This window comes from Cavia porcellus, unplaced genomic scaffold (genome assembly GCF_034190915.1).
Source record: "Cavia porcellus strain 051 isolate PalLab524CR breed Dunkin Hartley unplaced genomic scaffold, mCavPor4.1 scaffold_27, whole genome shotgun sequence".
NCBI lineage: Eukaryota > Metazoa > Chordata > Mammalia > Rodentia > Caviidae > Cavia > Cavia porcellus.
In genome coordinates this window covers 6,817,927-6,841,922 of record NW_026947510.1, presented here as the reverse complement: position 1 = coordinate 6,841,922, position 23,996 = coordinate 6,817,927, and the positions used below count along the sequence as shown (strand labels likewise).

The window sequence follows — 23,996 nt, the reverse complement described above, 5'->3', positions numbered from 1 at the left end:
ATTTAAAATTTGTTTTATTGGGCTTTTTTGAGACAGGGTCTCACGATGCAGTTCAGGCTGGTCTTGAGTTCACTTTGTAACCCAGGCTGGTCTCAAAGTCACAACAATCCTCCTGCCTCAGCCTCCTGAGTACATATGCTACTACACACATGCTGTTTAATGGGTTTTTATTTTTTTGTTTTTATGTTAAAGGGGATAAAATTAAACACAACAAAACAAACAGAATAGGACATAAGAAAGCAATGTAAGAGATATAAATTTCAAAGCTAGATGACCTGAGATCTTCACTATCATATTGTCTCTTGTTTTCTTCCAAATAGTTGTCCATGTCTTCACACACAGATTTCATACAAAACAACATAGTAGACAAGTGATCCAAACAGAACTAGAAAGGCGTTTTAAGTTTTCAAAACCAGACAACAGGGAAGTCACTAATGGCTGTCGCAGAATCTCTCGTTCTCTTCCAAATAGCTGTCCATACTTTCATGTATATTGAAGTTCAACAAAACAAAACAGGAAGGTGGGAGGGATTGCTTGTTTTCCTGGCACTCCAGGTCCCAGCATGGCACAGGTCCCAGTAAACGCCAGAGGCTCATGTCCTGGGCCGCAGCAGCCTGCCACACAGCCATGGGGTGGGGGTGGGTGTGGGGGTTGCTTCAAGCTGTTTTTTCCTAATGAATTGAATATTTCACTGCCCAAGTTCTGAAATGGCCAATAAACCATAGAAAGACATCTCTTTAGGCTCCTGCTTGAAACCAACAGCATCAGGAAGCTGCTGGCCTTGATTCAGGGCCAGTGCTTAATGGATTTTTATTAAGCACTTATTTTGTGCAAGGCATTGTTCAAGTAAAACAAGCAAACACCCCTGCTTTCATCGGCTGGATCTAGGGAGAGGCAACCACTGAATAAATACACAGCAGTGGCTGTGGTGGTGCACACCTGTAATCCCAGTGCTGAGGCAGGAGGATCTCTGGGAGTTCGGGGCCAGCTAAAAATTCAAGCTTATTTCAAACTACATAGTGAGACCCTGTCACCCCAATACATAGGTGAATCAATAAGTACAGTATGTTAGGAGGGGACAAGAGCTGAGAAGAAGGGGTTGTGCAGGGAGAAGAGCTACAGTTTCAAATAAGGTGTTTGGGGAGATCTCAAGGAGCCCTGCAGAGTGTCCCCTGGGCAGTCGTGGGGGCAGGTAGCCCCGGCAGCAGGAGCAGCCAGAGTGAAGACCGAGGCAGAGTGTGCCACTCGCTTGAGTAGAGAGCAGCCCGGGGTTGCAGAAGGAGGTGGAGAAGGCAGAGGAAGGGAGAGAGGCTAGAGGGAGTGGGTGTGCACAGAGCAGACAGGGCTGGGTGTGCTCAGGGTGCTGGGATAGGACTCTGAGGGATGGGGTCAGGGTGCTGGGGTTGACAGTGGTCAGAGCCCGAGATGCATCTGCTCCTGTACAACTGAGTTTCCTCAGGGAAGAAGAGAAATCGGTGAGAGGATGATGCAGGTGTGACTGGGAGGAGTCCCGGGAGGGCGAGGGAGCAGGGCCGGGAGGGGTGGAGCAGTGGGGGGGGGGCGGGCCCTGGGGGAGCTCTGGCTGCAGGCAGAGATCAAGGGAGGCCTCTGCAGAGACCTTTCAGTGCGGGTCCCAACAGTGTCCCTGTGGGTGTCTAGGGGCCAGTGCATGCCAGGCAGTGGGAAAGTTTTGATAAAATGGGGGGGGGGGGCCTTTAGGAAACTACCATGCTTGGTAGATGGTTCCATTTCTTCTTCCTTCCTGTTGAGATGCTTTAAAATGAATCACCCTGAGCTCAGTGACAGGGCTCAGCCAGCTCGTGGCTTTCTCTTGCTGTCCAGGTTGGCTGCAGGCTGCAATACTTTCACTCTCAGATGCGTTCTTTCCTGAGGTGCACACTCGAGCCCTCTGCTTGTGTTCACTTCTGTTTGCACCCGGCTGGACCCCACACGGAGAAGGGATGGGAAATGCCCTCTGCCGACAGGTGATTCGGGACCAGCTGAGGACAGTGGTGAAGCGAGGCCCACGGAGCTTTTCAGGAGGGCAGCGAGGAGTACTTTCTTCCTCTCTCCTACTGTAATGTGACAGTGCCGGGGGCACTGTGCTCAAACCAGCATGTCCCAAGGCCTGGAATACGGGTCTGGAATATGATGACACAATCCCAGCTAGCCTGGAGGTTGAGACAGAAGGATAGTAAATTTGAAACCAGCTGAGACAATTTAGATCCTCTCTCAAAATAAAAATTTAAGAAAGGCTGGAGATATGGCTCAGTCCTGGACCATTTGCCTAGCATGTGGGAGGCCCTGGGTTCCATCCTGAGGAAACAGAGAGAGAGAGAGAGAGAGAGAGAGAGAGAGAGAGAGAGAGAGAGAGAGAGAGAGACAGAGAGAGAGAGACAGAGAGAGAGACAGAGAGAGAGAGACAGAGAAAGAGAAGAAACTTTTATAGGATGTAAGGTCACACACTGCAGGAGAAGAGGGCGGGGTATGCGTATTTGGAGTGACTGAAAGATGACAGGCACCTGCAGCTTTTGGTGACCATGGTGAGCTGGTGCCGGGCCCACTTCTCAGTGTATGGGCTGGGGTATCTCTAGGCTGGGCTTGCAGATGTCAGGTGCCAGGTGGAGGTGAGCAGGACTGCTCTGCAGTTGCATTGACTGCTGCTGTTTTCTGTGTAAGTGTGTGAGTGTGTGTAAGTGTGTATGTACACATGCATGCGCGTGCACCCAGGCTAGTGTATATTTTGCCATCATGGGGAAGCTTGGCTAGGGCCTCCCTGACCTGCCTGGACTTCAGTCCTGTGGTGACCCCAGGCTTGCTCTGTGTCCCCATGAGCTGGGCTACGCTGTGCCCTGAGTTGTTATCAGCCTTCATGGGCCCTCTGCCTTGTGTATGTGGGACTTGTCTGTGGGCTGGTTTTAAGGTTAAACTAAACTAAAATGAAAGTTTATTTTAGGAGAGAATCACAACTAGCTGCTCCCCCGTTAGCAGCCAGGAGTGGGCAGCAAACACGGGGCCTCCACATTATGCCCCCTCCAAGAGGAGACATCTTACTTCCACGGGGCCCCCAAAGAAAGTCAGTCATTATTTGGGAGGTTTTAAATGTGGGCTGGGCCTCTGGACCAGGCGGAGCAAATGCATGTGTAGTGTGATCACAATAGATGGCAAAGGGTTAAATTTTAAAAGTTATTATGGTAATAAAACTGCATGGATCCCCCCTGAGACACTTTGCTTCAAACACACGTATCCCATTGTCACCTCCACTTTGCACAGCAGTTCTGGAGTCCTATTTCCTGAGTGTTTTTTCAGTGTGAACAAAAATGCAATGAATGGTCCTGCCGAGAGTCATTCAATGGGAAGACGAGCCAGCCCCTAAAAGCATGATACTGCGTCCTCATCTGCTTTAGTCACCGGGTCTGTGCAACCTCTGGATTTTCCCAAGGTCAAAATCACCATGAGATAAATACTTTGAAATGATTCTGGACACTGAGGCAGTCACAGCAATGCAAGTAGACGCTCATGAAAGAGGACTTCCAGAACTGCTGCGGAAAGTGGCAAGAACGTGGGAAAAGTGTGTTCGGAGTGAGAGGAACTTACAGCAATGTGCTTTTTGTTGTAATAAAAAATACATGTAGACATTTGCCGTGGTTTTTGACCTCACCTCATCTGGGTCTCATTTCATCCAGCTTGCTGTGTGTGTGCATGTGTGAGAGGGTGCCCCGCCATGCTCCCTGGTCCCTTTCATTAACTGTTTGCCCTCTTTGCCTGCTGACCACCCAGAACTGCAGCTGCATGCTAATCAAGCCACCAAATGGCTATTTCTGGTCCTATTACCTCCCTTCCTCTGTTGTACCCCTGGGCTCTGGGTCAGTCTGTGTGGGTTTCAGTCTGTCTCTTGGCTTGATTGCTGTTCGTCCCTGAGTTAGTGATTTGACCTGCCTGAAAGTTCTGCCGACTCCCTCCCTTGGGGTGGGAAGTGCAGGGAGCTCCCAGTGTCCCTTCAACACCATGCTGGGCTGGCATTCACAGTCTCCTGCCTGTGTCCCGTCCCAGGAGCCTGGAGGAGCTCAGCACATACCGGTGTGCTCTACAGGGAGGCTGTCAAAGGGGCCTGGAGGGAACTCTAGGGTTCTCTGGGGACTGCTCCTGCCTCACACTGGCACCCAGAGAGCAGCTCAACCAGGACAGCAATCTACAAGGCCCCAATGGGGCAGCTCCAGGCGGCACAGGAGCTGGGTCCTCTCTGGTCTGGGTCTGTGCCATCCAGTTTTGGGGGCAGAAGAATCACAGCCCTGGAGAGTCCCGAGTCTTGGCTTTGACGTCTTTGGCAGGGAAGGATGGTCTTTCAGGAGAACCTTTTCCTGTGGGCTCAGATGGATGCACACAAGCTGCACCATTCTCTGATGATCTGAATGCGATTTTAGCCAGCGACTATCCTAGAAAGGGTACTTGTAGGATATCAGTAGCTTGTGGTTTTCTTGTGGATTCAAGAAGGTTTTTTTTGGATGGTATTTTTTGTCTCTTTCTTGCTTAATGCACTTTATGCAGAACTTTTCTTATTTTTTCTTTTTGGTCTGGGGATTGAATCCAGTGACTTAGCCACTGAGTCACATTCTCAGCCCTTTTGAGACAGTGTCTCACTGTATCACTAAGTTGTCTGGGCTGGCCTTGAACTTGTGATCTTTCTGCTTCAGCCTCCTATGTAGCTGGGGTTACAGATGTGAACCACTCTGTCGGTGTTGCTGATTTCTTTGAAAATAAATATCCAACATCTCGAGGGGACACCCCAAACTCTTGCATCTTTGAAGAGTGGGTTTGATTTTCTAGGGAACCTTATAGATCTGCAGATTACAAGCATTTTGTCCTGGAGTAGATGTACCTCTACCTCTGGCAAGATCTCCTTAAATTTCCCCTGGGGGACAAAATTAGTCTGTGTGACATGTGCAGATAGATTTGAAAGACAGTCACTGTTTTTTTTTTTTTTTTTTTTTTTTTTTTTATGTGTTGTTGTTTTCGTTAGTCCTGTGTACTCAGTTTCTTGCAAGTTGTGACATTATCTTGGCATCTGGCTCACCTGTATAATGTGCTCAGCCATGTAAATGTGTTAAATGGATGAGGCTCTCAGTCTGAGACTAAAGCAATCTCTGAGAGCATCTTAAAATAAATTTGTCCTAGGAAGTCAACTCTCCACCTAGTTTCTAGGCATTTGTGTTAGCTTGTCATTACAGTGACAAAAATCGTGGGTAAAGCAATCCTAAGGAGGAGAGGTTTATTTTAGCTTGTGGTTTCTCAGGGTGCAGTCCATGGTTGATTGACTCCATTGCTCACCTCAGAGGCATCGTGGTGGAGGGGTGAGGCAGAGGAAGGCTGCTGGCCTCATGTCAGCCAGGAAGCAGGGTGGGGGCAAACACAGCTGGGGACCAGATATACCATTCCATGGCACAGCTTCTGTGGCCTGTTCCTTCAACACAGGAACCTTTGGGGGACATTTCCTAACCAAGCCACAGTAGCCCTATTCTTGTGGTAACAAAGGGTCATGAGCTCTCTTATCTCTGTAGCCAGGTGGTGATCAAGTAAATGATTGAGGCGACCTGTGTTCATGAGGAGCCCAAGGAGGAAGGTGCCCCGAGTTGGTATCAGGGTTGTGAGTGGCCAGGAGATATAGATCTAGCCAAGGGGGTTAGATGGTGGGGTCCCTTGTTTATTTCTGCGGACCCCAGCTCTTCTGAGGAGCTTGTTATGGCTTGTCGGGGACCACAGTTACATTCACACAGGCCTCCATGTGTATAAGATTCATCAGAAAAGAAAATGAAGCACAGAGAGGGAAGAGAGTGGGCATGGAGGCGCAGGTGACAGCACCAGGGACCTTTCTCCATCACTTAGCCTGTCTGACCCCAGGATTACATCTGTGAAATGGGTCAGGAGGCCACAGGACGGGCCATTCTGGGGCTCAGCAGCTCGGGAAGGACCCTCCATCCCCACTGTCCCCCAATAACAGAGATGCCACTGACAGAGGTGGGTGCTTGAGCAGGCCTGGAGGATCTGCTGTCCCCAGTCTCACAGGCACCACAGAAGGGACACTGCTTTGGTATGTCACTCCACGTCCCCTCCCGCACCTCAGCAGAGCTTTTTGTGCTTATTAAACTAGTCTGTCTACATTTTTAAAAAAAATCAAGGGCCCTGAATTTGAAGAGGAGAGACCTTCACATCTATAGCATTTCTTGATTAGATTTGTGGAAGATTTCCCCCCCTATTTTATTAGTTTCTTTTCAAAGAGCCAGGTCTGGTATTTATTTATTATTTTCCTGGCTTTCAACTTGTCTAATTTATTTATTTGCTTTTATCGTTATGATCTCCTCTGAGGTTGAAAGCTTCATCTGTCCCTGTCCTTTTTGTGTGAGTGAGCGGGGTGGGCGATAAAAGCCTGCACAGCAATGGCAGAGGCCCCCAGGGCTGGCTGCAAACCCTCCTGCAGGTTTTGATATGCAGGTTTAGTTCATTGTTTTCTAGGTAGTCTGTTATTGTGTGTTTGATTTCCTCCTTGACCTAGATGTTATTTAAGAGAGTCATTTTTTACATCTCCCATTCTTTCTATTTTTAGAAAGTATTTATTTCCAACTTTATTATATTGTGGTCAAGACTGTGGTCTCTGAAAAATCCTTTCAAACAAATTTTTATTTTTTGACATTTTCACCGCAAGTGACCACATGACCCGCTCTCAGAGATGTCTCACAGACCTTCGTCCAAATGGCACTTTTTCCCACTGGTGGAATGATGAATGCCTGTGGTAAGTCCTTTATGTTGCCCTGTCCTCTGTGCTTACACTTGCTTAATATTTCCCACAGGAGTATCCATCAATTAAAAGGCTCCACCATGATCAAATCTCCATCTCCTTTTATTTCTGACATTTAAAAATGTGTCTTGTTCCAATATAGTTGGGCATATAGAAATGTGAGGGAATGAAACATTAGGATTTAAAATTTTATTTTATCTACTTTCCTGCACTGGTGATTGAACCCAAGGCCTTTGTCCTGGGCTACATCCCCTGTTCCTTTATGTTATATCTTGAACTTGGCATCCACTGCCTCAGCCTCCCAGAGTGCTGGTTACATGCACCACTATGCCTGGCTTTACTGTTTTTTTTGAGACAGGGTCTCACTCTATAGTTTAGGCAGGCCTTGAACTCACTGTGTAGCCCAGGTTGGCCTCAAACTCATAGCAATCCTGTCTCAGCCTCTGAGTGCTGGGATTACCGGCATTCACCACCGTGGCTAGCTACTTGTTTTTGAGATGAGACCTCACTGTGTTGTCCAGGTTGGTCTTGAACATCTGGGCTCAACTGATTCTCCTGCCTCAGCCTCCTGGGTAGCTGGATGAGCACCTACAGTATAGGAACATCCAGACCAATGGACCTTTTCTGTGATTATCCAAGGGCCTGGATTCAAGTCAACATTTGGTCCAGGGCTGAGCCCTGCTTATGTGTGGAGCTTTTTGGAGCCTCTGCTTGGGGTTGTGTGGGAACAAGAGATGCACACATGTGCACAGAACGCTCAGAAATTACCTGGGCTGTGACTGTGACTGAGCAGGTCTGGGGGCAGCACTGCAAAAGCGGCCTTGTCTTCACCCTCTGCTCTCCCGCTGAAATTGAAAGCACACAGCTGTGCACACCCAGGCTGGCACACCCAGACACACCCCACAGTGTTCATTCCCGCCTTTTCCTCTCTTCCCGGTGCAGATCTCTCCTCCCTGTCCTAGTCCTGTGCGCTCCCTTGCCCTGTGGCTGTGCACGCACTTGATCTGTAGACAAAGAAGCAGGTTCTAGCAGCTGCCTCCTCCTGCAGGTCTCCCGTGTGGCCTCCCGATCGAGCCAGCGCCTTTGATCCCTGCTGCCCCGTCCCCTCCTGAAGGAGCCCACCAGGCCTCTCTCATCTCTACCTCTTTCCTCTCCTCTCCCGGGTGGGCAGGCACTGTGCAGACCCCCAGGTGTCTGCCTCCTGCCAGCTCCAGGAAGTTTGCCCGTCTTAGCAGAGTCTGATCAAAGCGCCTGTGTTGTTCTGGACGTCTGATCTCTGCTGCTGAGCTGTCCCGGGGCGACGGCACTCCTGTTGGGTCAGATCCCGAGCCTGTTGGCCTCCTGTTTGCCTTGCTGCCAGCGGCTGGGGTGCAGAGGCAGGAGCAGGTGGCTGTGAGAGGCCCTGATCCCCTCCGGCTTCCTATTGCCTGGCCCTTTCCCCCACTCGCGCTCCCTTCCTGCTCCTCCCCTCTTGTCTTCCTTTCTACCCATGTCTACCATGGAGCAGGGGCCGTAGGAAGCAAGGACATGCACACAGGTGGAACCTGCTGTCCTTCGGAGAGACCCTTGAGGCCACACAGGAATGGCCCTGATGACACAAGTAAGGTCCATGTCAGGAAAGGCCGGCTGTCTTCTGCCCATGAGAGCTCACCTGACCTTCATCTCCTGGCCCAGCAAAGTCACACTCGAGTGGTCTCCACGATTCCTCTACCTTCACGGCAGAGTTCCTTATGTTAACCCGAGCACACACAGCCCATCCCTGGGCACTGGCCAGGAGAGGTGGAATTAGGTGTGGCTATGCCTGTTTTGAAGACTTCCATAACCGAGAGGCAAAGGGCATGTTTTCCTGTATCTAGGTTGGATGACTGGTGGGGATGGATCACATCAGTGAGGGCACTCATGGTGGCCCTTGCAAGGTGGGGAGGTCATGACTGGGGGAAGGGAGGGCTGAGTGTCTCTGGAAAGATGGGCCAGAACTGATGAAGTGGGTGGTGGGTAGAGAGGCTGCATGGGGAGAGCATCCAGGGAATCGGACCATCTGTACAAGTGCCCTGGGGGTTGGGGGCTGTGGGGGACACAGCAGTGGTCACCAGGGGCCTACGGACAGGAAAGGACTCTTATCTTTTTTGTAAGAGTGAGGGAAGCCCTGGAGGTGCTTTAAGCAGGTGTATGAGTCTGTGCATATGCAGCCTTGGGTCCTTGGGGTGCAGGTTCGAGCCCTGGGATCTCCTAGCAGCCCCTCCCTGTGGGCCTGGCTCCCTTCAGGGGGAACACACCCAGGGGCACACACTGCCAGTCCAGCACGCCTCGGTCCGTGTCCCCACAGCAAGTGGCTTCACCAAGTCGGGTGTTGGGCTGCCCTGTCTTGTTCAGTGGGAGTCAGTTCTGTCTCCTCCCTGAGGTCTCAGCAAACACCTGTCACTATTTTACACTTTGAAACTTCTAGGAAAGGTCTTAGAAACCAGAGTGACAACTCAAACAGAGAAGCCCAGCACATATTCTGTCCCAAAAGCCCAGTGTTCTTTTCCAGAGGTAACAACTCTTTGCAGAATATTTCACACACACACACACACACACACACACACACACACACACACACACACGTGCACACACATGCTTGCACGCTTCCTCCACAAGTAGTATCCTGTCCTGCTGAGTGTTGTGCCTTTCACTTTTGTGTCCTAACAGTCTGTGTGCTGGGCTATTTTATACATGGAACCTTCTCACTTCTTTGGACAATGTGTACTGGGGTTGGGGCCAGCTTAGTGCTGAGTTCTTGCCTAACACGCCTGCCTAGGGTGCCTGGGACTCGAGGCCCCCAGAGCCTTGGAGCTGGGAGGTGATTGAAATTGTTTCTATACTCCTAGGTCGGTAAATTGACTGAAGAGTTTATGTCAGGAGGTGGGGTCTGGTCGGAAGAGGGTGCATGGCCTGGAGGGGCTCATCTCCCTCCCTGGCTGCTCTGTTCTCTCTGCTTCCTTGTCTGCCATGCTGTGAACAGCTATCCTCCGCCAGGCCCCTCCAGCATGCTGGTTCTGTATTTAAGCCCGCAGGACATAGACTGACATTCTGAACCGAGGGCCCAGATAAACCTGTCCTCCTTTAACCTGCAGGAGCTGGCTTTTGATCCTGGTGCCCAGGAAAGTGACTAAGGCACCAGCACTGAAGGATAATACTCAGGAGGCCTGCACTGCACAGACACTGCCTGCTGGGCACAGTCGCCGTGGGAGACACTGACTCTGTTTCTCCGTCCTCAGCTGCACTGCCAGCCTGTCCTGAGCCCTGTGTTCAGGTCCAGCGCATCTGCCGGTGAACTTCTCAGATCACAGTTGCAGGTGGACAGCCAGAGGCACGTCCCCCTGAAATCTGGACTAACGTCACCTCCCTAAACAGTGATCTTCCCTTCTGATAGTTCCTACCTCACAGGTGAAATGGCATTTGGTGCCGTGGTGATATTGGGTATTGTAAGTGACAATGAACTTTTAATGTAGTCAAGAGCTTCTTATTTCCCCTCCAATGCACTATCCGCTCCTCTTTGTCCACGTTTTCCTATTGCATCTTCCTATTTCCATTGTTTCTTAGTGATTTTTAGGCACTCTTTACATATGAAAGATGGTGTTTCTTAGACTATCACCTTCCATCTTTTATGATTGCCTATTCAGGGAAGCTGGTGGCTCCGTACAGCTATCATTGTCTCATATAACCCCAAGAACAGATGATAGGGTCCCTTTCTGGTATCAGGGGCTCGGGACAATGTAGGGGCCAATGCCATGGGGTCTGAACCTCCAGTCACCTCTTGGGAACATCTCATTGGCAACTCGAATTCTTGACCTCAGCTGCAGCTTTCGGCAGTGAGCAACGTTTGTGCTGAATCCCACTCACTTGCTGGGACCCAGGTTTCAGACTCCATCAAAGTCCTAGCTGGCTGGAAATTCCCAAGGCCTCTGATTGATTTTCCAGCCCTGTGGGTCTGGTTCCCAGCTCAACCCTGTCCTGCATGGGGACACTCAGCCCTATGCCCCATCCCATCTGTCCTGGGCTGAGAGAACTGTCAACCACAGGCCAGGGTGCCTCGTTTTATCCTCTGGATCAGAGCACAGCTCTCAGGAGCACCGCCCTTCTTTGAGGCCAGGTGGGGTCTTGTAGTCCCCTCAGTCCCAGACCTGCTGTTCCCTGGTGCTGGGATGGGGGTGGTGGGTGCAACCACTAGGTGTCTCCACCAGGTGGCACCCATCAGCAAGAATGCTCCACATGAGGTCACAGGTGTGGTCTGGTTAGGGGAGGAAGGTGTGAGGAAGGTGTGTGTGTGTGGGGGGGGAGCCCAACTTTCTTAAAATCCAAACCTAAACAAATCAGGCAAGTCTAAAACAAAACTTGGAGTGGGGTGGGTGGCCTGTGAGTGTAAGTAGAGATTTTCAGGAGGGGGTTGAGGCTAAGCTGCAGATGTCTCCAGGTGGAGAGAATGGTAGAGGCAAAGGCTGGAGCAGAGGCATCCAGGATGAACAAGGAGGTAGCGTGGGAGAGGCTGGGGCTGTGTAGATAAGATAGGTGACCACAAGGGTGGCTTTGAGATGCATTCTCTCTTTGGAGTGAGACTCTGAGGGGTTTCTATCCTGGACCTTTGGGTTCTATTTTCTTTGCCACTGGACAGGTGATACAGACACATAAGTTTCCCTCCCCAGCCCCTTCTGCTTCTCTGTCTCTCTGTCTGTCTCTGTCTCTCTGTCTATCTCTGTCTCTCTGTCTCTGTCTGTTTCTCTGTCTGTCTCTCTCTGTCTCTGTCTCTCTCTCTGTCTCCCTCTCTCTCCATGAACCTGGCTATTTTGATAGGACTCCGCTCCCACCTGTCACACTGCATGCTTGTGTTTTAGGAACCAGGCCTGCGTCTATGAGAAAAAGTAATTTATTTTCTAATTACAAAAGACAATGGGCTTGAAGCAAGGGCAGCAGTTCCAGCCCAGGAAAGGCTGGCTGCAGCCCAGAGGGGCTGGGAACCTGGAGGGAGGAGCAGGAGACCTGGCTCCACTCCTGGGCCTGTTTGGGGGTGGGACCTGCTCAGGAGGGCGCTGACACATGGGAGGGAGTCCTGAGTCTGTGGCCCCATCTCTCCGTCTGGGACGACCTAATTCTGGCACATGAAGTCACTTACCTATCCACGCCGACTCCGTTCTCTTCCTTCTCCTGTGCCTGCACCCCCAACCACTCTTGTTCCTCAGTGTGGCAGAAATGGCGCCCAGATGCGGTTTTATGGTACAGAGATCGTCTCGGCTCTCAAGTACCTGCACTCACGGGACGTGGTGTACCGAGACATCAAGCTGGAGAACCTCATGCTGGACAAAGATGGCCACATCAAGATCACTGACTTCGGTCTGTGCAAAGAGGGCATCAGTGATGGGGCCACCATGAAAACTTCTGTGGGACCCCGGAGTACCTGGCGCCTGAGGTGCTGGAGGACGACTACGGCCGTGCAGTGGACTGGTGGGGGCTGGGTGTGGTCATGTACGAGATGACGTGCGGCTGCCTGCCCTTCTAAAACCAAGACCACGAGCGCCTCTTTGAGCTCATCCTCATGGAGATCTGCTTCCCGTGCACGCTGGGCCTGAGGCCAAGTCCCTGCTGGCCAGGCTGCTGAAGAAGGACCCCAAACAGAGGCTTGGTGGGGGCCAAGGAGGTCATGGAGCACGGGTTCTTCCTCAGCATCCGTCGGCAGGATATGGTGCGAAAGAAGCTGCAGCCACCCTTGAAGCCTCAGGTCACTTCTGAGGTTGACACGAGGTACTTGGATGACGAATCACCGCCCAGTCCATCACAGTCACACCCCCGGACTGCCATGGCAGCCTGGGCTCACTGGAGCTGGACCAGTGGACACACTTCCCCAGTTCTCCTACTCGGCCAGCATTCGAGAGTGAGCAGCTGCCACCACCAGAGGACACACCCATGGTCGCTGTCCACCGCCTGGGTGGATTTTTTAAGAAAAACTTTTTATTTTGAAAAAAAAAAAAAAAAAAAGAGAAATGGCGCCCAGAGCCAAATGGCGCCCAGGACCTCAGTGTCCACGTGGTCCTGCTGGGGCCTCACAGATGGCTGAGCCTGCCTGTCCCAGGGGGGATTTTTCCAGCAGGAAGGTTGAGATCATGAACAGCAGGAGGCTGCTTCCCAGTGAGCTGGAGCGGGGCATGCTGGGAGGTGCTGGGGGGCCAGGCCCATGGCAGGGCCAGGGTGCAGAAGGTGGCTGTGGGGCTTGCCAGAGATGTCACTTCTGATGGGACACTCCAGTCTGCCTGCCCTGACTCTGGTAAATCCTGTGTGAGTCACCTGCCCAGCCCTGAACCAAGCACCATGGCCTGAGGTGTCTTGGGCTGGCACAGGCCCACACCAACGCCACAGGCTCTTGCTGGGCACTTGGAGCCTGGGCTGGAGGCAGGGTGGGCACCTGCAGACTCCTCTTGCTCTGCACACCTGTTCCCCCTGTGCTCTGCCTTCCTCCACCCTCTGCCTCATTTCTGATGCTCTAACTCTGTCCTCTGCTGCCCTTGAGTCTAAGCTCTGTGTGGCTCCTGGAATCCTGTTGCCACTGTCCTGTGCCCTGAAATGACCAACATGGCCAAGCCTTCAATGAATGTCCGCACTAGGAGAAGCTCTATCAGTCACCCTCTGGGTTGTCAGGGACAAAAGCCCAACTCAAGCTGGTTTAAGCAAAAGATTATGGAGATGGATCAGGCACTGCGGGACCTAGGGGCTTAAAGACGATTTTAGAGTCTTAGCATGGCTCTGTTTCTTAGCTCTGCCTCCTCTGGGCTTTTCATCCATGCATCCATCCACTCATCTGTCCTTCCTTGCACTCATCTGTCCCCCAGTGAGCACAAACATGTCTGCTGTGGGGACCCAGGGCTCCTCTTCAATGCAGGATCTGGAAAGGCTGTCTGCCAGCAGAGGGTCACCACTGCTGGAGGGGACTGCCCTGTCCTAGGACACACCTACCCCTTGGTGATGATGACTGTGAGGTAAAAGGCTTGGTTACCTCAGCCGATTTGGGGACAAGCCCTGCTCCAGTGTTCTCCGCTGGGTGGCTGAGGCTGTCCTTTATCTGGCTGCCCATTCCTCTTCCTCTCCTGTCTTCCACCAGGGCTGAACACGAGGCCCCCCTTTAATGAACACTTTTCTTGTAATGTCTGTCTCAGAGTCTCCTTCTCAAGGGACCAGCTGCTATAAACGCCGAGGAGTCCACTGTCAATGTTAACTTAGATCCTCTGGAGAAAAGAAAGCCCTTTCTCAAAGGTGCTACAAAAATCTCAGGGGTGATTCTCCTTCCTTCTGATGGACTCTGCTGGGTCCCACAGAGCCACCCACGGAGCCGGTCACTGTAGGGAGGAGGATGCAATGCTCAGGTCCTGGAGCCTCTCTGGGATGGGGACTGAGAAGAGAGAAGGGGTGACTCTCCAAGGGGGAACTGAGGTGCTGATGATGGAGGTGGATGCCAGAGTGGACCAGGTGCAGGTAGTACTGGGTCCCCCAGGGTGGGAGGGAAATGTGTCTTTCCTGGTTGCTGAAAGAAAAGTGGGTCATTGCTTCTGGGTCTCTCTCTCTCTCTCTCTCTCTCTCTCTCTCTCCTCCCCCACTCCTGCCATGTTACTCTAGCTGAGAGGATATTTTATGCAGGGCATGAGCACAGCCAATGATTCTATCACCATGGCCTGTCCCCAGGTGGGCCACATCCCAGTGGCAGCTCAGATTCCACCCCACCAGCCAGGGGACCCCACGCTACCCGATGCATTTCCAGTGAATCTTCTGGACGACACACAGCAAATCCAAGTCCACCTAAATGGATGGACTCATGGTGTGTTTCCCTCCCACCAGGGGAGGAAATTGACTTATGAACCCATTTCCCCTGCATCTCAGAGGAACAGGACAGCCACACACACTTGTTTCTCAATTGCCCTCTGAAGGGGCAGGTTTCCTTTTCCCAGCTCTGCCCTGGAATTTCTGGGGAGCTGGCATCCCAGGCGCTGGTGGAGGCCCCGGTATAGCCTAGGGCCTGTGATCCCCTCAGGCCCCCTGCTGGGTTTCTCTGTGCTCAGGCCTCGCTCTGCACCTGCTCACCCCAGGGCTGAGGCATCTTTCCCAGTGCCTGCCTGGCACCCATGTGGCATCTCAGCTGCTCCCTTCCCCTAAGCTCTGACCACTCCCCAGGTGGCCTGGGGTACCTCAGGCCCTGGCAGGCTCTGGTCTGCCCAGCACCCTCCTCCCACCAGCTCCACTGCACACCTTTGCCTCGAGGACAGCCCTGGCTTCTGCCTACTTACAGAGGCCAGGGACCTGGACACCACTTGTGACTCTCCAGAGGTCACCTGGCATTTGTCACCCTTCATACCCGCTCTGAGTGGCACACCCTTGTCTTCCATCTGGCCTGCAGCCATGGTTCCTGGTGTGGTAGCTGGGACTTGGATCCCTCCCACACCTGCCCCTCCTCTGCCTCCAAATCCAACTCCCCCTGGGCTGAACACACGTAACTGTCATCATGTCACCTCCCCTTGGAGGCCTCCCAGACTTCCTTGTCCAAAGTCCACATTGTCCCCTGACCCATCCCCTGACCCAGCCCCTGTAGTGTGACTGACCAAGGGTGGTCTTACTTTCCTCCTCCAGTCCTCCGCCTCTGCTTGTGTTTTTCCCTCTGTGGGGAGCTTCTTCCCTAGTTCTGGTGATCCGTCTCCCGTGCCTTGGGACCCCAAGTATGTGGCTTTTCTGAAGGCTCCCTCTTGGGCCTTCCTCTGTGGCAGAACTGACCCCGGGGCCTCCAAGAGGGAGATTTTGGCCTCCAGTGCCCTGGGGTGACAGGCACAGTGAGCTGGCAGCCAGCACAACCTCTCTGCCCAGAACCCCCCGGAACTCCCTCCCCAGGACTGGTGGCTAGGGGACCTGACTTCCTGTCCTATCCTGCTCGGCCCCCATCCCCTGCCTAATTAACGCCCAGAACAGCCACCGGCTCCTTCCCTCCAACTCATCTCCGACATTTTTCATGTCTAATCCACCGAGGAGATCTCCTGAAGGCTTTGAAGTCTCCGGGCGCACGAATAAAGATGTCACCCTGGCACACGCAGTGCTTCTTAATGAGCACGGGTTTGATGTGCGAGCCGTGGCCCGGAGGGAAGCCGAGCTCCCTCCTCTCTTCAGCATGGGCCAGCCAGGCAAGCGGGGCGGGCGCCCAGGTAGGAAGCTGGAGCTGGGGTTCTGAGCTGCAGCAGAGGTGGTGGAGCTCTGATCCCCCTCTCTCCCTGTTCTGGGACCCCCCCATGCCCAGGCACCCAAATCCAGGGACCCTGAGGTGGCTGCCAGTTAGGGGAAGACAAGAGGAGAAGGAGCCTGCTTAGGAGACAGGGAGGACAGGGTATCTGCTGTGGTTTGGACAGAGATAAGGGAGGTGACCACTTCTGAGAGTGGCCCTGTGTTCCCAGTGTGGCCACATGTCCCAGTGGCATGGGTCTGGGTGGCTCTGGCTCCATCTGACCTTTGACCTCTTTGTGTGAGGACAAGCACTGTCACACAGGGTGACAGCAGGGACACAGCTCAGACCTGCTCTATCATCTCCTGGATGAGCCTCTTAGGCTTCCCCAGGCCTCAGTTTCCCCATCTGAGGGATTGGATTAGTGGACCCTCAGCTCTGTCTCAGAGGGTGCCGTGAGGACTAAGGGAGCATGGGAATCCACGTTCAGGGACTAGAATGGGAGGGGTCCAGACGTAGACAGATATTGATGAAGAACGACCCTGTCCCTCTTCTCCAACCTGTCACCTGCTTGGAGGCTGTGCCCTGTGTGACTTTGTGTCAGCTTCTTGGATGTCGTGGGTGTGGAGAAATCTCCCGCTACCACAAGGAGGGCTCAGATAGCACCCTAGGGACATTCTCACTGTGCCGTTGGCCACTGTGACCCCATCTCACCCTGCCCTGCACGCAGGACCCCCAGCCATTGTTTTCTACTCTGTTCTGTGGCCGGTGGTTACTCCACGGGGCCCCCAGGAAGGCCGGAGCAGACCCATCTCACAGGGGCTGGTTTGGCCAGAGGAGCTGCAGAGTCACCCAAGATTGCAGGTGCAGGTCAATTGCTGAACCAGCCTCACGGTCAGGTTGACTAAGGGCCTAGGTGGTCTCACACTGTCCCTGCTGGTGTCCTCAGTCCCTCAGGAGTAGGGTGGGAACCACCATCAGCTTTGGGGTGCTTCTGACATTGGGGTGTGGCTGAACTGACCTTTACCTGGGGGTGAGAGCCAGCAGAGACCACAGGGAAGCCCTGTCCTCCCCATGCACAGGGATGGTTTTGAGGGGTCCTGGGATCCCAAGGAAGGCCACATGCATGGAGGTCATGCATGCAGGAGGCAGAGATGGGGGTGGGCTGAGTGGCTGGACATGGACTGGGGGCAGGATGAGGGCCGGGCAAGTACGGGGTGCAAGGCCTGCACCCTGCTCCTCTGACCTACGGCTTGTGTCAGGCATTACCTTTAGCCTCACTCAAACCTTTCCTGTGTAGTGCCATTTTACAAAGGAAGCAAATATCAGAGAGGCTGGGTGACTTATTAAGGTTGCACAGCACTGGTTTCCTTTCCCTTTTGCCCTGGTCCCCATTTGCTGTGTCGCTTCCCAAATAAGCACTTTGGGCTTTAAGACTTGGCTCAAGATCTGTCTCTAAGAGATGCTAGGACCCTGGCAGTGTCCTTGTGGAGCTGGCACTGATTTACCCAGGATGCCTGCCTCCCCCAGTGTGGCTAGGGTAGACCCAGCAGCTCCTCAGAGCAGTGTGGCCTGGTGGGAGGGCACTGTGGTCCCGGACCACTTTAGCAGTTATTAGGCACCGGCTGTAATTGTCGGAGGAGTATTTTCCTTTCTGGTGGATGCAGTCACTGAAGAGTTGGGGGAACCCTTGGGACGGGGCTCGGGCCACAGGGACCTGGAAGCTCTTACCTCCTCACGATGCCCAGACTGCCTGTAGGGCTTGGCTATCTTCCTGCTTTTTGGGTCTTGCAGACTCCTGCGGCCTTCCTGGTGTCTCTGCTGGCCCTTGGCTCATGCCATCGGCCGCACATACCCTTCCTGCTCTGCGCTGGCTATCCTCTCTGAGGGTTCCCTGGCCTAGGCCGCACCAATCACCATCTCCCCCTGCCCACGTCCCTTGTAATTTCTAGAAGGCCCTTCCCCTGCCCTCCCCCAGCCTCTCCCATCCTGCCTTGGCACGTGCTTTTGGCTCCCCAGGGAAGGAGCTTGTGGACTTGGGGCCACTCAGCATTTCCCAGGTCAATCCCCAGAGACCACACAGCACCTCCTATGCCAGACTCGGCTCTGCACCCCATGGGCACCTGGGATGACTCAGGGGAAGGCAGTGAGCCTGGTGCAGAGCCTGGCCATGGGACGAGCTTTCCAACTGTCCACAGCATCTCCATGGCACTGGCCCAGGGCTTACAGGTGTGTGGCAAAGGGTGCCATGGGGCCAGATGCAGGGAGCGGGTCTGGGGGGCGCTGGCCTCAAGTTCAGACATATGGGCAGGCGAAGGCCTCTTGGAGATGCACTAAATGACTCAAAACAGGCACTTCTGCAGCAGCAAAACCAACCAACCAACACCAAGCCCCGCATGAGCGTGAGAGGCAGCATAGTAAGTATGTGTTCAGGGACTCTGGAGTCAGTCAATGAGCCTCAAATCCAAGCTTTGCACAGATTTACTGTGTGGCCATGGGTAAGGTCCCTAACCTCATTGTGCCTTGCTTTCTTCAGAGCTGCAGAGATGCAGGAGCTGCTCAGTGGTATCATGAAGCCGTGGGTTAGGGCCCCAGGGCACTGTCAGACAGACAGACACACACACACACTCAGAGCAACAGCGAGAGTAAGAGCGAGAGAGAGAGAGAGAGAGAGAGAGAGAGAGAGAGAGAGAGACACACACACACACACACACACACACACACACACACACGGAGACAGAGACAGAGACAGAGACAGAGACAGAGACAGAGACAGAGAGGATTAAAATTAAAATAACGGCCATTACAGCGGGAGTGAAGGGTTTAATGACATGTGTTGTGACCCAATGTTTAGAGCAGTGCTGTAATAATTAGCATTACTATCATCTGGAGAAAGGATAAAGCAACTGGCCCACTCATACCACAGGATACTGTACCTTTAAAAAGAGTAAAGCAGGCCTGTACATGTCAATGGGGGCAGCATTCAGTTTGAGTGTAAAAGAATGTTTCAAATTAATATTGTCTATTTTTGCTTACTGTAACAGAACACTGGAGACCATATGATTTATAAAGAACAGAGGTTTATTTGGCTCATGGTTCTGGAGGATAGAAGTTTCAGGAGCATAGTTGGTGGCATCAGGTGAGGGTCTTGGACTGCATCATAGCACAGTGGAGTGGGAGAGACAAGGCACAATGACAGTCTCAGTTTACAGCAGTCCACTTTGCAGTAACCTCATCCCATCCCAGGAGCGTGAGAACAGCCTCATAGCCCAGGGGATCACCCGTCTCTCCAGACCAGTGCCATCCCTCCTAATGCCCCAGTCACTCTTAATCGTCTGCCAGCTCCCGGCACTTCACACTGGGAAGCAAGTTTCAGCATGGCGTTTGGAGGGGGCAAATCCTACCCCGACTGCAGCTGGTACACACCAGACACAGTTATGATTGCTGTATGCTCCAGGTGTGCATGAAGGGGATCTGAACCCACAAGGGGTCAGTCCTGCCCAGGAGGACCTGGGGGGGGGGACGACAGAGAATGTACCAGAAGGAATTATCGAGTGGGAAAAAGCACTTCTGTATTACAGAATTACTACAGGGTAATTTAATATTTGGAAAAGCAGAAGGAAATTAGATACATTTCTTGTAATAGAAGCAACAGGAAGTACAGCTGAAGAAAATCCTCTAGACAGGCAAGGCTTGGATGTGAAACCACAGAAACCTCAGCCTACGGGGCTGAGCGCTGCACTCAGCACGCAGGCTCCATCGGAAGACGTGGTGGGACCGTGGAGAGGGCTGAGCTGGCCGGGCCTCACAGCCGTGAGCACCAGGCCCCATCCCCACCTGCCCGGGCCCTGCCGCAGCCAGGCACCAGGACTCCACACCTTCCCTGCCGAGAACTTCCTTTGATCATTTTTATTCTTCGTAACAAGCAGAGCTCCACTTTGCTGAACACTTACAGTGTGCGAAATACTTCATGAGCTGCATCTCATTAATCTTGCAATAACCCCCGAGCCGGGTCATGGTAGATTGATTGCAGAAATAGATCCAATCAATTCTTCTTCCTTCCCCACACCCTCGCACCTTCACCCTTTGGGCCAAAGCCTCGCACGCCTCCACCCCCTGGCTCTGAGCTGGCTGGTCACCTGCTTTGGCCAGTGGAGCGTGCCCAAGCAACATCATGCTGGTCCCGAGCCTCAACCTCCAAAGACCCTGTCCACTTCCAGTTTTGCTCTTGTGCCTTTCTGGCTGATTCGGGGAATGGCTCTGGGGGACAGAGACCCCGGCCTGGACACCATAGTCATAGACTGAGTCACAGCACCAGCAAGCTGTTGGCTGACCGCAGAAACACAAACAATATAGTGAACTGTTTTTTTTTTTTTTTTCCTTTAAAATCTTCCATGTCTTGGGGGTAGTTTGCTAGGCAGCTTGATTTGCACTAATAGACTGGTAAGGAAGCTGAATCTCAGACAGGCTGAGTGGTCTGTGGTGGCCCAGCTGGGCTGGACTCTGGTGGCCACATTCAAAACCGTGCACCTGCCTGGGGTACGCTGTTTCCTGTGTTGGTTTCACTTCCAACACAGGAATAAGGTTCTACATCTTGTCCTGCCTGTTTCTCTGGCTGCATTTCAAGGTGCCAGGGATAATTCACCTGTGAAAACATTCTGGGGTGGCCCCATCCACCCCCACCCCGTCCCCACCCCTCATTTCCATCTTGGGAAAAAGCCCCTGCCTGATTTGGTTCTGTAGGTCAAGCCGACCCCAGGGAATCAGGTTGGCAGAATCCAGGACTTTACTGAGTAATTATAGGATTAGGCATCCCCCTTGAAATTAAATGCTACCTCTTTACCTTCCAGAGAAGAATCCCACCCCCCACCCGCTACCGTGTAATTATCTGGTGAATTACTCTACGGAGGTCTCATGGTAATTATGTGAGGAGTCAAAAGCCAGCAATTCTTCCAGTCATTACAACCAAGGAATTAGCTTTCATTGTGTGAGCCTGCCGTGTCGCAGTGGAGGGCTGGTGCCCAGCGCTCCATCCTCCAGCATGGGACGAAGCCTCCAACCTCCCTTCCCAGCTGTCCAAGAGTGGACTCAAAGAAAGAGAGGGTGTCCGGGTCACACCCCGGAGCCATCCTGGCCCCCAGTGGGATGGCTGTCCCCCTCTGGGCTCCCAGGGCCTTCCTGGGGCTGCCCCTTGGTGGGGGGACAGCAGGTGTCTACTTCCTTGCTGAACTCCATGTCCTCCAAGAGTTTGAGGGCAGGGGCTACATCTGATCCATCCCTGAACCCCTGGTGCCTGGCAGAGAGCCTGGCACAGAACAAGTGCCAGCAAATGCTTGTTTAATCAAGAACAAGTATGCATCAATGAACTTGCAAGTGCCTGATGAGTGATATAATTATTGACAACTACTCATTCCGAGCATGCTCAGATTACATGCTGACATGCTGCCCAAATGCAGCAGCATGTTGAGAGTGTGGGCTTTGGGGTCAGCACCTGGATTCAGCTCTTCAAAGCTGTGTCCCTGTTTTCTGCCTCAGTTTACCTATCTGTACTAGGGTGGCAACCAGAATTAAATGAACTTGAGCCAGGCATGGTGGCACATACCTATAATCCCAGCATTTGGGAGGCTGAGGCAAGAGGATTGCTGAGAGTTTGAGGCCAGCTTGGGCTACATAATGAGTTCAAAGCCAGCCTGGACTACACAGTGAGATCTTGTCTCAAACACAATACAAAATAAAAAGCCTCCCCCCCCCCCATGAAACATGAACTTGTTCCAACATCTGGCACAGATTAAGTGCTGAGAAGTGTTTTGCTTCCAAGATGAGGGTTGTGTTGTCCCATAGGCTGGGTCCCCCACCACCATGTGCTCAGCATGGTGCCTTGAACCATCATCAGTCAGGGAATGGGGGCGCATGGCAGCACCCAGAAAAGTGAGAGTTGAGTGATTAGGCTCAAAATATGCTGAAGGTAGCGTGTATCACTTTCTCCAAGGGGTACCTGCGTCACTCAAAGACCAAGAGGGCCCCATCCCCGGCTGCCTGGTTTCTGGCAGAGCCCCTGGCTGAGACCTGAATGCTTCGCACTGCCCCACTGAGAACACAGGCAGGCTCAGGTCACCATGGTAGCACAAGGCCTGGTGGCATTGCTAAGAGAGATGGATTTTAGTGGGGAATCTGGCTCACTCAGGTGAGGCCCTATGTTTGCTGCTTCGTGGCCTCAGGCAGGTGGCTTTGCCCCTCTGAGCTCTGGGGTAAAGAGCCATACTGGCCTCTGAAGGTTTTTGTGAGATTCTAGGCTGCTAAGATGTGCGACCCAGAGAAAACACTCAGCGGAAGCTCTGCAAAACATAAGCATGCCAGTCACGCCCTCCGATCTGACTCACCAGTCCCTCTCCTGTCCCACTGTGCAGGGCGGGGCTTCAGAGCCGGGCTGTGGCTGGACTCTGGGGGTCGTGGGCAGCCAGGGTGGAGAGGACAGCGTGGCTTTGCCTCAGCCTCAGCAGCGGCCTGGCCGCCCTCCCCTCCCCCACGCTCACCTGTCAATCTCGTCCTCTCCTCCCGAGCAGGGACGTTCCGAGCTCGCCCGCGGTGTGGTCTGCGAATGGCAATCTGAGGCTCCCTGCTGGGCCCCGCTCCTTTTCAACCACTCTCCCTTGCTCTCCCTTCCACCGCTCCGTCACCGTGGCGAGGCCGAGACACGGGCTGAATGAGGCGGCCGCTCAATGCGAGCCTGCTACAAAGAGAGTATTTTGATGTTTTCATTTCTTTCTAGTTCAATAATTTGAGAAAACACACAGACTCTGCGCTCGTTCCAACAGGCTCTCTAACTACTTTTTAAAACTTGCGTTTGTTAACAGTGTAGCGGGGTGAGGGGCGATCGCGGGTGGGACTCTGGGTGGGGCTGCTTTGCAAGCCTGGTCGGCTTTTCCTTCTCTGCCCTGCGTGGCTTGCGACTCCCGCAAACTGGCGGATGCTTCAAGTCTTCGGTGGGCGTCGGTGCGGGACCAGCTCGGCCACCCAGGGAACAAAGACCCTAACCTGGAGCGGTTACCCCAAAGGCCAGGCGGCCGGGGCGCTCTCCGCGGTCCTGAAAGGAGCCAGACAAAGGCTCCCTTTGTCTCACGCCTGCGGCAGGCAGATCTAATTCATTTGATGTTCTGATATTCATTCTTTTAACCAGGAGCTGCAGGCTGAACTCCTAACTCAGGCCTTCAGTGTGCAAGCTACTTGGGACCCATCTTCAAAAATAAAAAAGAAAGCCCCTGCCTTCAAGCAGCTCATACCCTGGTAGGGGCATTGTGACCCACAAATACCTAAGCTTTCTGTGGGGACCTGGGAAGCCTCCCTGGAGTAGGCAATGTCACTGTAAATGTCTAGTGTGATTAAAATTTAGTTGAGTAGAGCCACACATGGTGATGCATCCCTGTAATCTCAGCACTTGAGAGGCTGAGGCAGCAGGATCACTGTGAGTTCAAGGCCAGCCTGGGCTACATAGTGAGTTCAAAACCAGTCTATGCTGCATACTGAGACCCTGTCTTAAAAAAACAAAAACAAAAACAAAACAAAAAAAGATTTAGCCAAGTAGAGATGGAAGCAGGAGAGGAAAGGGGGCATGAATAATTAAGATGTGTTATGTCCATGCACCGACTTCCCACAATGAATGTGATCACTATGTACTGCAAACATGGGTTAATATAAAGATAAAAAAATGATTTGGTCAAGTGAAGAGAGAAACTAAAGTGAGTTTCCGAGAAAAGGAACAGTGTATCTAAAAGCAGAAGTGGGTCCAGGGTTCAGGCCCTGACCAACTGTGCCCGTTAGGCAAATGACACCCCCTTCTATATTTCTGGGTCCCAGCTACAAAATGTCCCACATCTAAGAATGCACCGCACATTTGTAGAGTTGTTATGTGCTCTGAACCGTGACAGGAGCACAGTGGACACAGTTCAAGCTGCTCTGACAGGCACAGGGACTGAGGCAGTTTGG

The 23,996-nt window shown here is 52.8% G+C and overlaps 1 non-coding gene and 1 pseudogene across 1 annotated transcript; one reads left to right on the top strand and one right to left on the bottom strand.

Moving 5' to 3' along the window:
- Window positions 1-659: 659 nt before the first annotated feature.
- On the bottom strand, window positions 660-796 carry LOC111756961 (small nucleolar RNA SNORA2/SNORA34 family). Its single transcript, XR_002791352.1, has one exon. It is a non-coding gene; the product is annotated as a small nucleolar RNA SNORA2/SNORA34 family (small nucleolar RNA).
- An 11,234-nt stretch (window positions 797-12,030) lies between these two features.
- On the top strand, window positions 12,031-12,808 carry LOC100722669 (RAC-beta serine/threonine-protein kinase-like; annotated as a pseudogene).
- The last annotated feature ends 11,188 nt before the right edge of the window (window positions 12,809-23,996 follow it).